General features: G+C 45.1%; 1 long non-coding RNA gene and 1 pseudogene across 1 annotated transcript; one reads left to right on the forward strand and one right to left on the reverse strand.

Annotated features, from left to right (window-relative positions):
* Positions 1–4,511: 4,511 nt before the first annotated feature.
* LOC123103914 (uncharacterized) lies at positions 4,512–12,898 on the forward strand. Its single transcript, XR_006450021.1, has 2 exons — positions 4,512–4,767; positions 11,559–12,898. It is a non-coding gene; the product is annotated as an uncharacterized lncRNA (long non-coding RNA).
* On the reverse strand, positions 4,776–11,481 carry LOC123103913 (leucine-rich repeat receptor-like protein kinase PEPR2; annotated as a pseudogene).
* Positions 12,899–17,156: the final 4,258 nt, after the last annotated feature.

Below are 17,156 nucleotides of genomic sequence, written 5' to 3' on the forward strand. Positions count from 1 at the left end.
TGTTCATGGAGTCCCGGTGGAAGAGGAGCCAGATCCAGGAGGATTTTGGTTGTCTGTTAAACATACAGTTAAAGTGCAGTTTCAAAGTTTGTTAACAAGTACATGGAAGAAGATCCAGCGGAATACAAAATGGGGTTTCTGGAAAAGCTCAAATAATATTAATACATGCTTCTTTGTTCGTTGTGGGCAGGATACTGATAATAGAATTATGGCAAGAATTCTGATCAAAGTAACTAGAGTGAACAATGTGACAGAGTTTTCTTTGTCTCAAGGATGCAGTGGTGTGGGGATACAGAGTATTGTTGTGATTGATGGTACAGCAGGATCGGCGGCATCCCTTGAGGATGACCGCCGGAACCAATGAATATTCTCTGCCTGAACTGTCACGGAATTGGGCAACCGGAGACAGTTCGTGAAATCTGTGACCTGATTAGGTTACATCGCCCGACCTTAGTTTTCCTCTCGGAGACTAAGGTCTCAGATAAGAGAGCTCAGGAGTTGAGGCATCGCTTGGGATTCAGCAATGCTTTCGGTGTTAAAGCAAGGGGGCTGAGTGCTGGTCTTGTTCTTTACTGGAATAATGATTCTAGTGTTTCATTGAAATCTTTCAGTGACTCGCACATTGATGTATTTGTGTGCAATGAAGAGACAGGGGAAAAGGAATGGCGTTTCACTGGGTTTTATGGGGAGCCAACAAGAAGCAAGAGGAAGAATAGTTGGGAATTAATACAGTTTATGAGAAGAGAATATGATCACCCATGGCTGTGTGCGGGGGATTTTAATGAAATTCTTGATGCATCTGAATAGTTTGGAGGCAATGACAGGGAAGAATGGAAGATGGAAGGATTTAGAGATACTGTTGATTACTGTCGCTTCACTGATTTGGGCTTCTCTGGTCTCCCATATACATGGGATAACCGACAGCAAGGACAAAACAATGTAAAAGTTCGCCTAGATAGAGGACTAGCTGATGACAAGTTTTTAGATCTATTTGATGACACTTCGGTGCGGCACATTCAGACCTCTGTGTCTGATCATTGCGCACTTGTATTAACGACTAATAGATCAGCTTGGTTACGAAATAAAGGACGAAACAAACCGTTTCGCTTCAAAAATGCCTGGACTCGCCACGAGAGGTATGAACAAGTGGTGGAAGAAGGATGGCAGCCGCAAGCTAATGATCTGGCCGGCGTTTATGATGCGCTGAATGGTGTGCGACGTAGTCTGCAGAAATGGAGCCGGGAGGAGTTTGGTTCGGTGGAGAAACAACTTAAAATGATGAGAGAAAAATTGGAAAGGCTAAGAGCAGTCTCTTTAGGAACTGGGCCAACTCTAGCTGAACGAGACCTTCTCAAACGCATATCGGAGTTGCTGGCCAGAGAGGAGGCTCTCAAGAAGCAACGGTCCAGGGTTTTGTGGCTGCAGGAAGGTGATAGGAACACTGAGTTCTTCCATGCTAAGATGAAAGAAAGATCACGTACAAATAAAATTAAGTCATTGCGGAAGCCAGATGGTACGGTTGCGACTGAGCAACACGAGTTGGAAGCAATTGCTATGAATTTTTACATAGATCTGTTTACGACACAGCAAGAGACTCATCCGGAGCTAGCAACAGAGTTGGTTCAGTGTAAAGTTTCACAAGAAATGAATAAAAAGCTGTGTTCTGTTATCACAAATGAGGAGATTGAAAGAGCTCTTTTCATGATGCATCCAAACAAGTCCCCAGGTCTAGATGGTTTTACAGCAGGTTTTTACATTCACCATTGGCATCTTTTGAAAGATGTTGTTTGCAATGCTGTGCGTACTTTTCTTGAAGGCGGTGATATGCCGGAGGTGGTTAATTCTACTGTTTTGGTCCTTATTCCAAAAATAAAAATCCGCAAGATCTTACACAGTACAGGCCAATCTCATTGTGTAACGTGCTCTATAAACTAGCTTCAAAAGTTCTTGCCTTGAGGCTAAGACCAGTACTGCATCATATCATCGCGGAAGGACAAACAACGTTTATCCAAGGACGATTGATTTCAGACAATGTTCTTACGGCTTATGAGTGTATTCACTACCTCAAGAAGAAAAAGGGCAAATCTGGTGATGTGACAGTTAAGTTGGACATGGCCAAGGCATATGATAGGGTGGAATGGTCTTATCTACGTGCGATGATGAACAAGTTGGGGTTTGCAGAAGCATGGATCGATAGAGTTATGGTATGTGTGCAGTCAGTATCTTTTTCTGTGCACGTGAATGGCCAATTTTCTTCCACTTTCAGACCCACTCGAGGATTTAGGCAGGGCGATCCAATATCTCCCTACTTATTTCTTATTTGTGCGGAAGGATTGAGTTGTTTGCTGAAATTTAAAGGTCCGGTACATCTTTCTCGAGGTGTAAGAGTTGGCGTTCATGCTCCATGGGTCTCACACCTACTATTCGCCGATGATTGCTTGGTCTTTACACAGGCTACGGCTGAGGCTGCCACTAGGCTGCATAACATTTTGGATATCTATAAAACAGCTTCTGGTCAGATGGTCAACCGTAGTAAATCAGCCATTTTCTTTAGCGCAAACTGTACTGATGAGACAAAGGCAATGGTCCATGTGAATATGGAGATTGAGACGGAAGCATTAGTTGAGAAGTACCTTGGACTACCAACCGCCATTGGTAAATCTTCTGATGTACAGTTTGAGCACATAGCAACAAATATTCGAAAATTGGTGAATGGCTATGTTCCTAAACTCTTAAGCAGTGCGGCAAGGGAAGTTTTGATTAAAGCGGTATGCCAAGCTATCCCAACTTATTCTATGAGCTGCTTTAGACTTTCCAAGAAATTGTGCAAGAAATTAACCAATATTGTGGCCCGCTTCTTTTGGGGGGAGATGATAATAAGAGGAAATTGCATTGGAAGAAGTGGAAGGATATTGCAATACCTAAAGGAGAAGGAGGGATGGGTTTTAGGGATTTCGAATTATTCAACCAGGCTATGCTGGCGAAACAAGGCTGGAGGTTGCTTACATCACCAGATTCTCTATGCGCTAGAGTCTTAAAGGGTAAGTACTATCATGATCATGAATTTATGTCAGCTAAGAACAAAAGAGGATCCTCGCATATTTGGAGAGCCATTCTTCATGGCAGAGAGGGTCTAAAATTAGGCCTGATAAAGAGGGTTGGTGATGGTTCTTCTATTCACCCATGGGAGGATCCATGGATTCCTTTTAACCATGGTTTCAAACCCCTAATTCAGCTTCCTGATGCAGCTATCAGTAGGGTGGAAGAATTGATTGACGCAGACAATGGTGAATGGAATATGAATTTGATTAATGCAAATTTTGTGGAACCGGATGTTAGTGTAATATGCAGGATTTCGATTAGTAATTCAGCTGAGGATATTTGGGCTTGGCAACCAGAAAAACATGGTCATTTCACTGTGAAATCGGCATATAGAGTTCTTCTCTCTAAAAGTCGTCAAACTTACCAGCCCGGGTCTAGCATCAATCAGGAGAAGGCATGGAAGAAAATGTGGAAACTTGAGGTCCCTCCCAAGGTGAAGAATTTCTGGTGGCGTATTATCCATGACTTTATACCCTGTCGTGCCGTTTTGAAGCGACGACATATGGAACGTATTGATTTCAGTGACACTTGTGGTCAACAGGAAACTACAATGCATGCTATATTTGATTGCACTTGGGCAAGGATCTTCTGGGAGCAGGTGAAGTCCCTAACTGGCATAAAAATTCCTGACCTGCATCCACACTCTTGGATGTTCGATGTGGTGGATGGTACAAAGATACCCCAATCTGAAGCTTGTATAATTTTAAGTGGAGCATGGGCGATCTGGACTGAACGAAATGCAAGAAAGCATGGAGAATCTGGGCGCTGTATCATGCAATCAGTAAGATGGGTGATAGACTCGGTAATGGACTCAACAAGTGCTGGAAAAGTAAGCAAGCCGAAGCAATCAAAACAAATAAAATGGAATCCACCTGATGAAGGCGTGATGAAGATTAATGTAGATGCATCCTTTGATGATGTTTCTTGTCAAGGTTCGACTGGGCTGGTTATTCGGGATAGGGAGGGTGCATTACTTCGTGCACAAGCCCTTTGATATAATTTTGCAGCTAGCTCACAGTCCATGGAAGCAGAAGCAATTCGAGATGGGGTTCGAATGGCTATTGAGAGAGGTTTCAGCAAAGTTGAGGTGAAAACTGATGCTCAAGCTATTGTTAAGTTGTGGGAGTCAGATACCTTCGATCGTTCGGAGATAGCTGCCATTCTTCAAGAGATCAGGGAGCTTTCTGATCAATTTGAGAGCTTTAGGCTGAAATTCGTACGTAGAGAAGCTAATGAAGCGGCTCATTTATGTGCGAAGCAGGCGACAAGTGTTAGGAGAAGATGTTTATGGCTTAATTACACTCCTGTTTTCCTAATGAACACGTTGTATCGTGACTGTTTGCCTGCTTAAGTAAGCAATAAAACTCTTTTATGTCGCAAAAAAAAACACTTCAGGCTATTCCCCCCTCCAAGAAAAGAAAAACAACCCCTCAATAAAAAAAAAGGGAAAAAGATTGCGGTACCGGCTTCGTCTTCCGGTCCGGAAGGCTCCGTTCAGATCGACGCCTCTGCTCCTCTGCTGTCGATCCCTCCGCCCCCAAATCTTCTACATCGAGCCGTGCGGCGGCGCCGGCGGCGACAGAGAGCGTCGACCTCTCCCTCCTTCAACGCTACTTTCACGAGCAGCGCAGCAGCGGCGGCCGCCGATCCCACTCTCGGCATGAGGTACTGCTCCTTCGAATCGACATGACGTTCTTCTCATCGGCTCTCCGGCGTTCTGCTTCGCTTGTCTGAACCAAACAGCTTGGGAGAGTAGCCATAGCCTATGGCGGCCACTGGGCGTCCATAGCCGTTACCGGCCATCCATGACGTAACTACACACTACACATAGAACTACAGTACTTCATTATAGATTACTATGATCATCAGCCGTAATTATTTAGTACTGTAGTAATAGATAATAGATGTGAATACAAGAGAAGTTCTGCGGGCCAGTAAACACGATCAAAGCATAACCAAACCAATGTAACTGTGCGTGTCCATCTAAGAAAAATGTGCATATGTGTGACCAAAAAGTAGTACAGTACAAAGAAAGAAGAACACAATGTTATAAGGGGCCTGCTACGCGTCCGCCGGCTGATATTTTTGAAAGACCAGCCGGCTCGCGAGCCGTCAGATTGCCGCATCAGGCGAGCTGAGCGTGCCTCAGAACTGCAACACAGGTCTTGTTGCAGAATTATTTTTGCAACATAGGTCTTGTTGCAGATTTTTTTGCAATGGTTGTTTTGTCGCGAAAAAGAATATAACTAGGGTTTTGTTGCATTTTTTTGCAACTGAGGTTTTGTTGCAGAAAATTTCCGCAATAGAGATTTTGTTGCAAAAATTAGACCCGTCATAGACCATTGCAACACCGCATATTTTTCTGAAACATAGCCTCTATTTCGGAAGCGCGTTCGACAAAGAACGGCAATGCAAGCCATCAATTGGACGCGTGTCATGCAGCGGAGGTGGCGGACGCGGCCACTATGATCCGCCGGATGGCGATAAGCTTTTCCCATGTTATAAATACAGTCGTAGAGAAATTTCATCTTCTTCTTCTTCGATACGGACCGCTTCTTCATTTATGGGCAGTCCCAATCGCAACTCCAAGCATACATCAGCTGCCACTGCTGCGTCCACATCCCTCGTCACCTCCTCTACAACACCTGTGTTGTCTGTCATCACTGAATTCTCCACTGCATCCGTCGATACTGCCTCTGGCTCCTCCTCCTCCACAACGTCCGACCAGTCCTCCACGACGTCCGGCCAGTCCTCCTCCTCCACGACGTCCGGCCAGTCCTTCTCCAATTCACCCTCCACATTGCCCTCGTCGTTGCTGCCTGGCCTGCTAGTACCTTGTTCTCTGCAGAATAAACAATGCACACACACCTTGGTTAGCTACTCTTGAAGTTCAGATTAGAAATGGGCCTTCTATTACCGTGAAGGAATTCTGCAAGACCACGCAAAAGATAAAAAGCATGAATCAACACAAAGAATGCGTAACCTAGGATACGACTGGAATAGTTAGGAACAGTAAGGACTGAAAGAAGTGAAAGTAAGAGCAATGTGGTACATACTCATAGTCTGGTCGGATGTGAGCCATTCTTTTCTTGTTCTCCCTCCTTTCACACCAGCTCTTCAATTTTGGACAATCCAAAATACGCAGATCCTTCAGGTTGGTTAGTTTATTTATGCTGCCCGGCAAAGATTCCATGGCAGGGCATCTGTGGATGGCAAGCTTCTCAAGATTGGTGAGATCTCCTAACCATTCCGGCAGTGATGTGATACTGTCGCAGTCACTAAGATGCATCGACCCATGGGAGGTGAGTCCTTGCAAACTCTGCATGAACCCATCGATCCCTTCGCAGGACACAATCTTCAGTTCCCGGAGACAGGTGAGGTCAGCCAAGTGTTGTACTTTGTCCACCCGGCAATTGGACAAGCATAGAGATTGGAGGGAGGATAGGGCCTCAATAGTATCTGGTATAGTCCACAGATTGTCGCAATCTTTGACAGTTAAACTACGGAGGCCTGGGAGGCTGTGAAGCAAATGCCAGTTATATAGAGTTTTCTTGCAGTTCTTCACCACCAGTTCATTTACTGAAACAGAGGTACAAGGGTGCCCTCCTCTGGAATGGACCATTAGTTTGCTGCACTCTGAGATCACCAATTTCCAAGCTCTAGGCGTGAAAGGTATGAAGCACACCTTGTTACATTTCGTAATCACCAGTTCACCAATGGCCGGGAGCATACACTCCTTACCATTTCTGTCGTATGTTGTCTTGAACTCTTCCAGGCTTTCCATATCATCCAACTCTAGGGTCAACTTGGGGAGTTGATTGAGTGTTGTTCGGTATTCACCGGTGAGGTCATTGATGTCAAATCTTGTGATGCTAGCCATCCTTCTGAAAACTGCTCGTCGGAGGTTATATAACAATAATAGTGGTGGTGGCTGGCTGCACCTCGGGAAGTCCTCAATGGTAACCTCTACAAGAGTATCAAAATGATAAGATATGGTTGCTGTCAACCAGGCTGAAAGGCGGGTCTCGTCACTATAACCATGTAGCTCAAGGCACTGCAGATGTGCTGGCAATAATTTTCCTAACAGGGTATTGTCCTCCATGGATACTTGGGAGCCCACAGTCCAGCAAAGTTTCAACTTTTGAGTCCTTCCTTCCAGTGCCATTCTTATTTGCCCCGCATCTTTTCTAGTCTTCACGTTTTCAAGACAGCTTATCTCAAGCTCTTCCAAGTTTGCATCCTCGAGCTGAGCAATGTTTCTGATATTATATTCTCCATTATCAGCTTTAACCACAAGCTGACAACTTTTCAAACTGCGGCAGTTCCTCACATTTATTGACTTAAGAGACCTGATTTCACCTATCCTTTTGGGTATGCTCTTCAGTCTAATGCAACCTGAGAGGTCCAGTGTTTGCAGATTGTTGAGTTCACCTAAACTTTCAGGAAGATCACGGAGAAATCTATTATGAGATAAATCCAAATGCTCCAAACTGGAAAAGCCACTGATGCATTCCATAAATTCATGAGTTCGCTCTACTGACTGTGAGTAAAAGATAGGATTCAGGAACATGGATAGGTTCAAATACTTTATTTTGGTGAGCTGGCCCAAAACATCTTTTAGCCCTTCGAGACACGACTGCTGTTGAGCAAGATAACAGCAACGGTTTGACAAGTTCAAGTGCTGGAGATTGGTAAGCCCGCCAAGAGCTTTCTCGACCCCTTCAAAACAAGACCAGAATGATAAATCTAGGTGTGCCAAATTCTCTAGCTTCCCAAATGATTCTGGCAGGTTACCTAGTCCATGGCAACATGATAAGTCAATGTGCAACAAATTTATTAAATTCCCAAATGACTCAGGTAGATTTAATAGCCCGCAGCAACCTGACAAGTTGATGTGGACCAAAATTTTGAGATTGCCAATTGATTCCGGTAAGTTTACCAATCCAGAGCAGCCTGATAGGTTCATGTGCAGCAAACATATTAGCTTCCCAAACGAGAGAGGCAGACTAACTAATCCAGAGCACCATGATAAGTTGATGTGCACCAAATTTATTAGCTTACATAATGATTGTGGCAGTTTTTCTAATCCAGAGCAGCCTGATAAATCGGTATGCTTCAAACTAGTCAGCTTCCCAAATGAATCTGGCAAATTTACAAGTCCATAGCATCTTGATAAGTCAATATGCAACAAATTTGTCAGCTTCCCAAATGATTCCGATAGATTTACTAGTCCAGAGCAACCCGATAAGTCGATATACGCCAAACTTATTAGCTTCCCAAATGATTCAGGTAGATGTATTAGTACAGAGCAGCCTGACAAATTAATATACAACAAATTTAGTAGATCTCCAAGTGAGTCCGGTATAATAACTAGTCCAGAGCAGCCTGATAAATTAAGATATCCCAAATGCCTCAACTGACAGATAGAATTTGGTAAGTTCAGCATCGATCTGTCATTCAAATCCAAGACACGCAGGCACCTGGAATATGCAAACAAATCATCGTGAGTTCCATTTTGCCAGAGCCCACATAACGTAGCGCCCTTGTGTGGGCAGACAATTTATTGGATAACTTCAAATCAGTAACCAGTACATAGCAGCAGTCCTTATTAGAGCATAATTCCTGCTGATAAGATGTCTCCGCTGTATAACGTATGGTACGCATAACATTTTTTGCAAGGCCATGCACCATACGGTTAATAGTGAACAAGATTGTACTCTTATCACTATTTCCACTAGTCTGCAACAAAAGCATAAAGCGTGTTAGAGAATTTATGTTTTATCAGCTGCCTTACAAAATTCAGAGGTAAATTTTTTTTCATGCCAACATTTTGGAAAAAGGTAAAATAAGACCTAACGAACCATTCTGCCAAGCCAAATTATGAGCATGCTAAAAATTTAATAATAAAAGAATTGAGCGTAAAATTTGTGTTGGCCTATCCATACTTTGGCATAGCAAACATTGGAAGCAAACCAATTAAGCCCAAAGTCTTTTGAACATAGCGTGGAGTAACTCACCGAAACTGGCATTGTTGTTTGAAGAAGTGACATACCCAGAAGCATCATAATATACTGTTCACCAAGTTGTTTCACAGAGAATCTGTCGGATTGCTCAATAAGACCGAGAGAATTCCATTGATAGATCAGATCATCTTTAGCTATGGCGTGACCATATTGGAACATCATAAAGTAGGTAAAGCATAGCCGTAAGCTCGAAGGCATACTAGTGTATGCTAACACGAGGAATGGCTTGCTGATGCAGTCATATGCCCATACATCACTGTTCAATACTTCTGCCCATCCTGTAGCATCTTTGTATATAGTAGCATGCCCCCAAGCACCGCAGCTGCTAACGGTGAACCCTTACACTTTTTTGCAATCTCGGCACCAATTTGCTCCAACCCTTGCTTGTCAAACGATCTACCTTCAAAGCGACTTCGTTGTTTGATTATTGTCCAGCACATGTCATCACTCAATGCACTAAAAGGCACATACATTATCTATGTTTGTTTCATATATCCGAATATAGATATTTTCGCCTGTTGCTATCAAGATTACCTCACTATGATTGTCCCATTCCCTTAGCATACCTCCCAACTTTTCGCTATCATCCGATGATAGCTGTGTGTTATCTAAAACAACAAGTACCTTAATACCATTATCAAATAGCTGATGAAGGCGCTTCCTTACATACTCGATGTTGTCATTTGAATCACCGCTGATCTCTTCCCCTGATACCTGAGAAATTATGGCCTTCCCCATCTCCTGCAAGGGAAAATTCCCTGAGCATTGGAACCACACTCGGGAGTAGTCTTTGAATCGGCTATGGCTGAAAACCATTTGCGCTAATGTTGTCTTGCCGCTGCCATCCTCACGCCAACCAATTTGAACTATGATGTGGTGCCCTTTTTTCATAAATATACTTTCCATTATCATCTGCATTTCTTTATCCCTTCCTACAATCGTTGGTTCTTCAAACTCTTTTACATCAATAACTTGTGGCTCGATGGTTGCATCGGAATCAGATGACATAAGATTGAATTCATCCATGTCGACTCGTAGCTTGCAGACTTCTTCTTTTATCTTCTCCATCTTACCAGCCATGAGATTCTTCTTCTCAGGGGCATTGGCACGCGGTATCATCTTCGTCAACTGCAATGAATCAGTTCTTAACCAGTTAGAAGGTACATACACCTTGAGGTATGCAAGGAGCTAAGAATACTCACACGGTCGACGAAACATGAATACTCTTATACATACCTTACGCGCAGACGGTGTCATGGTGTCTTGCAACACGTCCAAGATATCATAGGCGGCCTTAACGACCCGCCTCAGCCAGTCCCGCACCTTCTTCCCCTGCAGGTCAAGTTTGTGTATTTTGTGACCTATGGATCTCGTAGCCTATGACAGGATCTGAGCTTTTCTTCAAAATGTTTAAGGATGGTGAAGTAACATACCTCCATTTGCTGGGGGGCATCTTCTAGCAGCGGCTGTATGGCTTCCGGTGTCCCCATTATTTCCTTCGATCCCTCTTTGGGGACATCATCCTTAAAACAAAGACACCGCCTCTCTGCGTCCTCCAGCAGCGGATGTATGGCCTCCAGCATCTCCATTATTTCCTGCAAATCGCCGGTGGCCTTGTCTCCAACGGCGATGGTGGATCTGAGCTTCGTGCATAAGCTTTGGACAATGGCTTGGGCCATGGCTGCTTCTTTCTTCTCCATCCAAAATCAAGAAGCTTCTACTGGAGCCAACAATTGGATGGGGATGATGCAGCGCAGGGTAGAGGACCGTTTGTCCACCTCGTGGCTCACAGAGCAAAGCTAGGAGCAAAGGAACCGGCTGGAGCTACACATCAGGCACTAATTATGTAAGCAACAATAGCTTCCTCAGTTTGTCTCGAAAAGAAGACCAGCCAGTTTGAGGCTACCGACAATGAACAAAGTTCTGAAAGCAACAATGGATAAGTGCACTCGACGCTGTAAAGCGGTTCAAAGTCCCTCTCGGACCGATTCGATTCGATATACACTGGAGAAAGCGAACTAAAGCAAATGATTCCTTGTGTCGAACCAAAGCCAACTGTAATGAATGGAGGGCATGCTCCTTCTCTCCTGTAGTCCGAGCTTAGCGTCTCACTTCAAGTTTATTCTTCTCTCTCCTCCATTGTTGCACAACAAGATTGCAGGTTAGGGTTCAGAAATTAAATTAGATAGTATTATGGCTTAATTAAATGGGGGCAAGTAGAACATGTGACCGCTGGCTAGCGTAAGGATTCCATTTTTGGTGACCAGAGGCGAGATCCACCATGGCTTTCTATAGATTTGGGTGGACAGCAAGAGGAGTCGGGAAGGAGAGAAGGAACGCAAGGAAGAAGAAAACATGCAGTGTTTCTCCCTTTTTCTTTATTCTCTGTGCTGTGGTGGGCTCAACAGTCGAACTTTTTCTCCTTGTTGCAAGATGGAGGAATCAGTCGACCCTACACACCGGAGCAAAAACGATAGCGATTCAAAGCATTTCACTGCTGCTGGTGACGGTGCAGACGGGTTCGCTGCTGGTGCTGCAGGCCATCGAAGGGAATGATATGAGCATGGCCGGTCAATCAATGGAGTCGTCTTTAGGGAAATCAAGGATTTTGCTTGATTGAACCTTGCTCGTTTTAATATTTGTCACAGCCAAGGCCATGTAATATTTGACAGAAAAAAGGGCATGCAATAAAGTAGTAGATCATACTATCTCTACACACGCTGCAAAGTGTGACCCTCTGTATGTTCATCAACAGCGCCCGTCCGCCCCTCAAATATCTGCCCGTGTCCGCTGCTCTCGCGTCCGCAACCCCGCCACCGCCTGCCTCCCTGTCGGCCACCCCTCCCCTCCACCACAACCTAGATCTGATTAGCCCACCTAAATCCAGCGAGACAACCCGCCAGGCGTGGCTCTCCATCTCGGCGCAGGCGAGCGCTGTGCGACGTCCTGTGGAGGTGCTGAGATCTATATCTCTGGCCTCCCCCCAGTGCGAGGTCGAGCTGAGATCCGCGGTTGGGGTCGAGCTGGGGAGCTGCTCCGGATTGGGAGATTATTGGTTTGCCGGCGGAGTTAGACGTGTTCGAGAGGGAGGCGCAGCGTGCGGCGAGAGCAGTTACAAATGCTCGCCGTACTCTGGCGCTCAGGGCCATGTCGCGGAGATCCGAGCAGGACCGGCAGAGAACTTTTGCGGGAGGAGAGCTGACAGTGGAGAGAATCCTATACTGGGCTGCAAGGGAGGCGGGATCGCAATCTAGAGAACAGAGGAGGAGATGGAGATTGTTCAGGGAGTTTGGATTGAGTTTGTCGATTTGTGGTGCAGGATTGGTCCGATCTGATGCTCAATCCACGCCTCCAGATTCTCCGGTTCGAGCAGTGCGCGGTAGTGAAGGTTGATGAGCAGCGTGGCCGCTGGTGTTGGTGACGACGTCTCCTGAGAGGAAGGTCAACGAAGGGCGACGTGTCTCTGCCAGGAGGGCCCTACTTGTCGGGGGCTATACAGCAGGGCGGGCTGACCAGGTGACACCTGGCTTGTCCTGGTTGGCCAGTATCTCCCCCGAGCATCGGGTAGTGGCGCCTATGTAGAAGACGCCTTCTGCCGAATATAATAGCATAGTGGACAGGCTCGCAAATCAATCCCGAGCTAGGGTTCGTTGTTGTTGCAAAGATATCCTCGATTCGCTGGTGTGGGTTAGGAAGGATCTGTTTGTTAGTGGTGAATTTACTACTAGAGAGGGTTTTCAGATCATCTACCTATCCCAAAGCAATTTAGTTTCTCCAGAGATTGTTGGGCCAGGAGAACTGTGAAAATTCCATTTGCTGTTGTTGTCAAAGGGATGGCTGGGGGTGGGAGAGATCAGAGTTCTCGTGGAGGAGGAAGATATGCTACGGGCAGGGGGCGTAATGAGACATGACGAGTTGGGACAACCAATCACAAACCAATATGGGGGGGGGGGGGGGGGAGGTCCAGAATCGGCCTGCTCGTCCTCCTGGGATCCCGCAGCCGTCTCCCATCTCTATCTACTCTAGGCCTCCAATTGTTCTCATGGCATAGCCTGCTCATATGATGCCCTCAGGCCAGATGCTTGCAAGCTACCCATCAGGAGGGCAGAACAGTCAGTTCCAAGATATGGGACAGTGGCCACAACAACAATAATACCTTTACCAGTTTATGCCTGTTCAGCCAGGTTTGGTGCCTTACCAACAGCAGGCTCCATATAACGGCGGAGATATCTCTAGAGGGAGTGGGCAATCTTTGCAATCTGGTGTTGGGGAACATTGCATGGGAAACAAAAAATTTCCTACACTCACCAAGATCAATCTAAGAGATGACCATCTACGACAGGAGAGATTGGATCTACACACCCTTGTAGATTGCTAAGCGGAAGCGTTAGGACACGTGGTTGATGTAGTCGAACGTCTTTACGATCCAATCATGATTCGTCCCACGAACTCCAATCTAGTGCCGAATGGACGACACCTCTGCGTTCAACACACGTACGGCTTGATGACGCCTTCACCTCCTCGATCCAGCGAGCGATGGTGAAGTAGTAGTTCGAGTCCTCCGATAGCACGATGACGTGATGGCGGTGGTGGTGGAAAAATCTCAGCGGAGCTTCACTAAGCACTAGGAGAAGAAGATGGACTACGAGGGAGAGGAAGGGCATCACCGTGGTGTGGAGATGTGCTCAAGGGTGCGGCTGCCCTCTCTCTACCTATCTCTATATATATAGGGGGAAGGGAGGAGGAGGGGGCGCCCTAAATCTCATCTTGGGGGCGGTGGCCAAGGCAGATGGGGCGCCCCCTAGGGAAACCCTAGGGTGGTGAGGGAACCCTAGGGGAGGACCCACCTCTCCTGGTTATGTGGGATGGGGTGAGGGGGCGCATAGCTTCTTAGTGGGTTGGTTTGCCCCCCTGGCCCATGGGGCCCCAACACTTGCCCCCCTCCCCGAAACCCCTTTCGGTCATCCTGGTCATCACCCGGTACCCCCGGAATACTTCTAGACTCCAATACCCTTCGTCGAATATATCAATCTTCACCCTCGGATCATTTTGGGATTCCTCGTCATGTCCGGGATCTCATCCGGGACTCCGTACAATCTTTGGTAACCACCATAATGACTCAACTATACTTATATCATCACCAAACGTTAAGTGTGTAGACCCCACGGGTTCGAGAACTATGTAGACATGATCGAGACACCTCTACGGTCAATAACCAATAGGGAGACCTGGATGCCCATAATGATTCCTACATATTCTACGAAGATCTTTATCGGTCGAACCTCGATGTCAAGAATTCAGCCCAAGATTCGATCGTCGATATCTTCATACCTAGTTCAATTTCGTTATCGGAAAGTCTCTTTACTTCTTCCATAATACAAGATCCTGCGACTAACTCCTTACACTGGTACGCTTCGGTGCTATACAAACGATTTTTAACCCCTTTTCACGACGACATTTGGAACCGTCGCCAAGTGAGTGTGGGCGATAGGAGGTCCTTCCCACACGACCTAGAAATCGTCGGGGATAGGCCCTCTTGGGACACCAAATGAGCTCATGTGCGATCGGGCGAGGCATCGAAACCTAATCATTTTCGTAGGTATGTACATCCCACACGATGAATCCCAAAAAACATTTTCGTAAGTATGTATGTCCCACACGATGAATCCCAGAAAAACATTTCCGTAGGTATGTATATCACACACAGTCAATCCAAGGAATACATTTCTGTTCTTATGTACATCCCACATAGTCAATCCAGAGAATATGTTTCCGTTCATATGTACATCCCACACAGTTTTTATGTGTAGGATCATGTGTGAAAGGTGTAACTATCACACATGGTCTACCTTGGTTAAGTGTTTGCTTTTATCAACTACATCACACACGATTTGATAAAGAAAACTGTGTGGCATTGGGCTATCCATCGCAAGCGCTTTTACTGCTAGAACCGTTTGCAAAGGTCCATGACACATTTAGCAGGTTTATTATTTTATAATTAATAATTTCAGTATTACGCAAATTCACATTTCATATCGAACAACTGTTTTGCCAATTTCATATCAGGCACATAAATATATTATAACATCACAATACGATAGTTATATGAAAACAACACAATACAACATATAGCTAGTTCAACTTCATAAAAACAATATATTCATTTCCCTAATTGAGATCATCCAGGCTCGTCTTATCCACCTCTATTTTCAGTTCAGTAAGAACTTGTTTTGCACTGGCCAACTGGGAAAGTGCCTCCTCCTTCGCCAACATCATCGTAGCAAAGTCTGATTAAAAAAAATCTAAGCTCATTCTCCACCTTCCTCTTTTTACCCCACATCTTCAAATAATCTTCAGCGTTGACAATAGTTTCTTTAAGCCCGCGTCTATTCTCTTCCTCATACATGCTCCAGAGCTTCGCTAGGCACATCTTCAAATACTGTGGCCACTCTTAATCAACCCACTCCAAGTAAGAACACTTTCGTTCATTTTATAATATTTAAAATTAGATCAGTAACAATTGTAGAAAAAATGGGTTTATAGCAACATAGAAAATCACTAATGTTTATTTTAAAAAGCTGAAGAAACATGTTAATTATGACATATCTTCTTAAAAAGATCAATGTGCAAATGAATTAATTTCTACTGAGACAACAACCAAATTCTGGAACATCAGAAGCTATAATTAACTCCAAGAACGCTACAAGTTCTTACTCATGTACAATAAATAACAAATTGAACATTTTATGAGGAAGGTAAATATAACTGTAACAACATAGCGACAGTGTTTAGATGACAACAAATTGATATTAACAGGTGTGTACATGCACAAATTTAGTAACATAGAACTAATAGCACTAAGGCCATCCATTATGTATGCCAACACTGGGTTAAAGACAACTGTTGCTACATCTCACACCGATGCCCTGCACTGGCGAGCTGATGCAGTGGAAAAAATCAGGTACCCGGACTCCGGAGCACGTAGTTGCTTTGATGCCCAGTTCCTTCGTGCCATAAATATTTAGTATTTTACTGCTTGACTGCTCGGATGTGTGGACCAAAGTTGGCTGCACAAACTGCTGAAGCGGTGCCAAATATTTTTCTAATGGCACCGCTGATGAGATTGCAAAAATTTAAGATACTAGGTACAAACTGTGACACTGTCTTAGGATGTGTTTGGTTGAAGGTGTGGTATGAATGGGTTGGGACCGCGATAGTGTCTGAATCACATCTAACAAATGATTTGTAACAATGAAAGAGGGTCTAACCTTCTCTGCACATGGCAGAAACTTCCTCCCACTGTCCACAGATTCAAACGCGATTAGTTTCACGCATGGAGATTGATGGTGACAATGACCAGATAGATCTTCAGCCACCCTACTCCATTCGTTGCCACTGATGGTCCTAGGGAGCTATAAGAGGAAGAAATGACTCAAATCGACTACCGGGTAAAAATCCTTCATTCCAAGTCATAGCCTGAGAGAGAGAGACAGAGAAGAGAGGCATACCCGGGTGGTGAAGGAGTCGTCGCCGGAGGAGGAACCGTTGGAGTGGTCTTTGAAGAAGACCATGGCGACCCTGGCGATAGATGCGAGACGACGAGAGCGAGGAAGCGGCTATGGTATAGGAAGGAAGGAAGGAAGGAAGGAGGAAACATGGAAAATGTGACTTGTGGCCGAGGAGAAAGGGGTGGGGAAGGGGGGAGGGGGCGGGGTAGATATTTTGGCGGTAGGCCAAAATTTTGGAAATATGGAGGGTAACTTTGCGCGCGGTGCCGCCGGATCATTCACTTTGAACGATTGTGTGCATCACAAACGATTTTTCCGCTTTACGCGCATGAGATGAGTTTGATAATTCAAATTTTGGTGGAAATTTCCCCGGGTACGTCATTGCATAATTTAACATCGCTTGCTAATTTGGGCACACAAAAGAGCGTAGAGCAGACAGACCACACTTACTGAGTCGAGCAATTTTAGTAATTAAACAAAGCTAGTTGACCTAAACATTGCTCTAACGAAAGACCAACATTAA

This window comes from Triticum aestivum, chromosome 5A, assembly GCF_018294505.1.
Source record: "Triticum aestivum cultivar Chinese Spring chromosome 5A, IWGSC CS RefSeq v2.1, whole genome shotgun sequence".
Taxonomy (NCBI): domain Eukaryota; kingdom Viridiplantae; phylum Streptophyta; class Magnoliopsida; order Poales; family Poaceae; genus Triticum; species Triticum aestivum.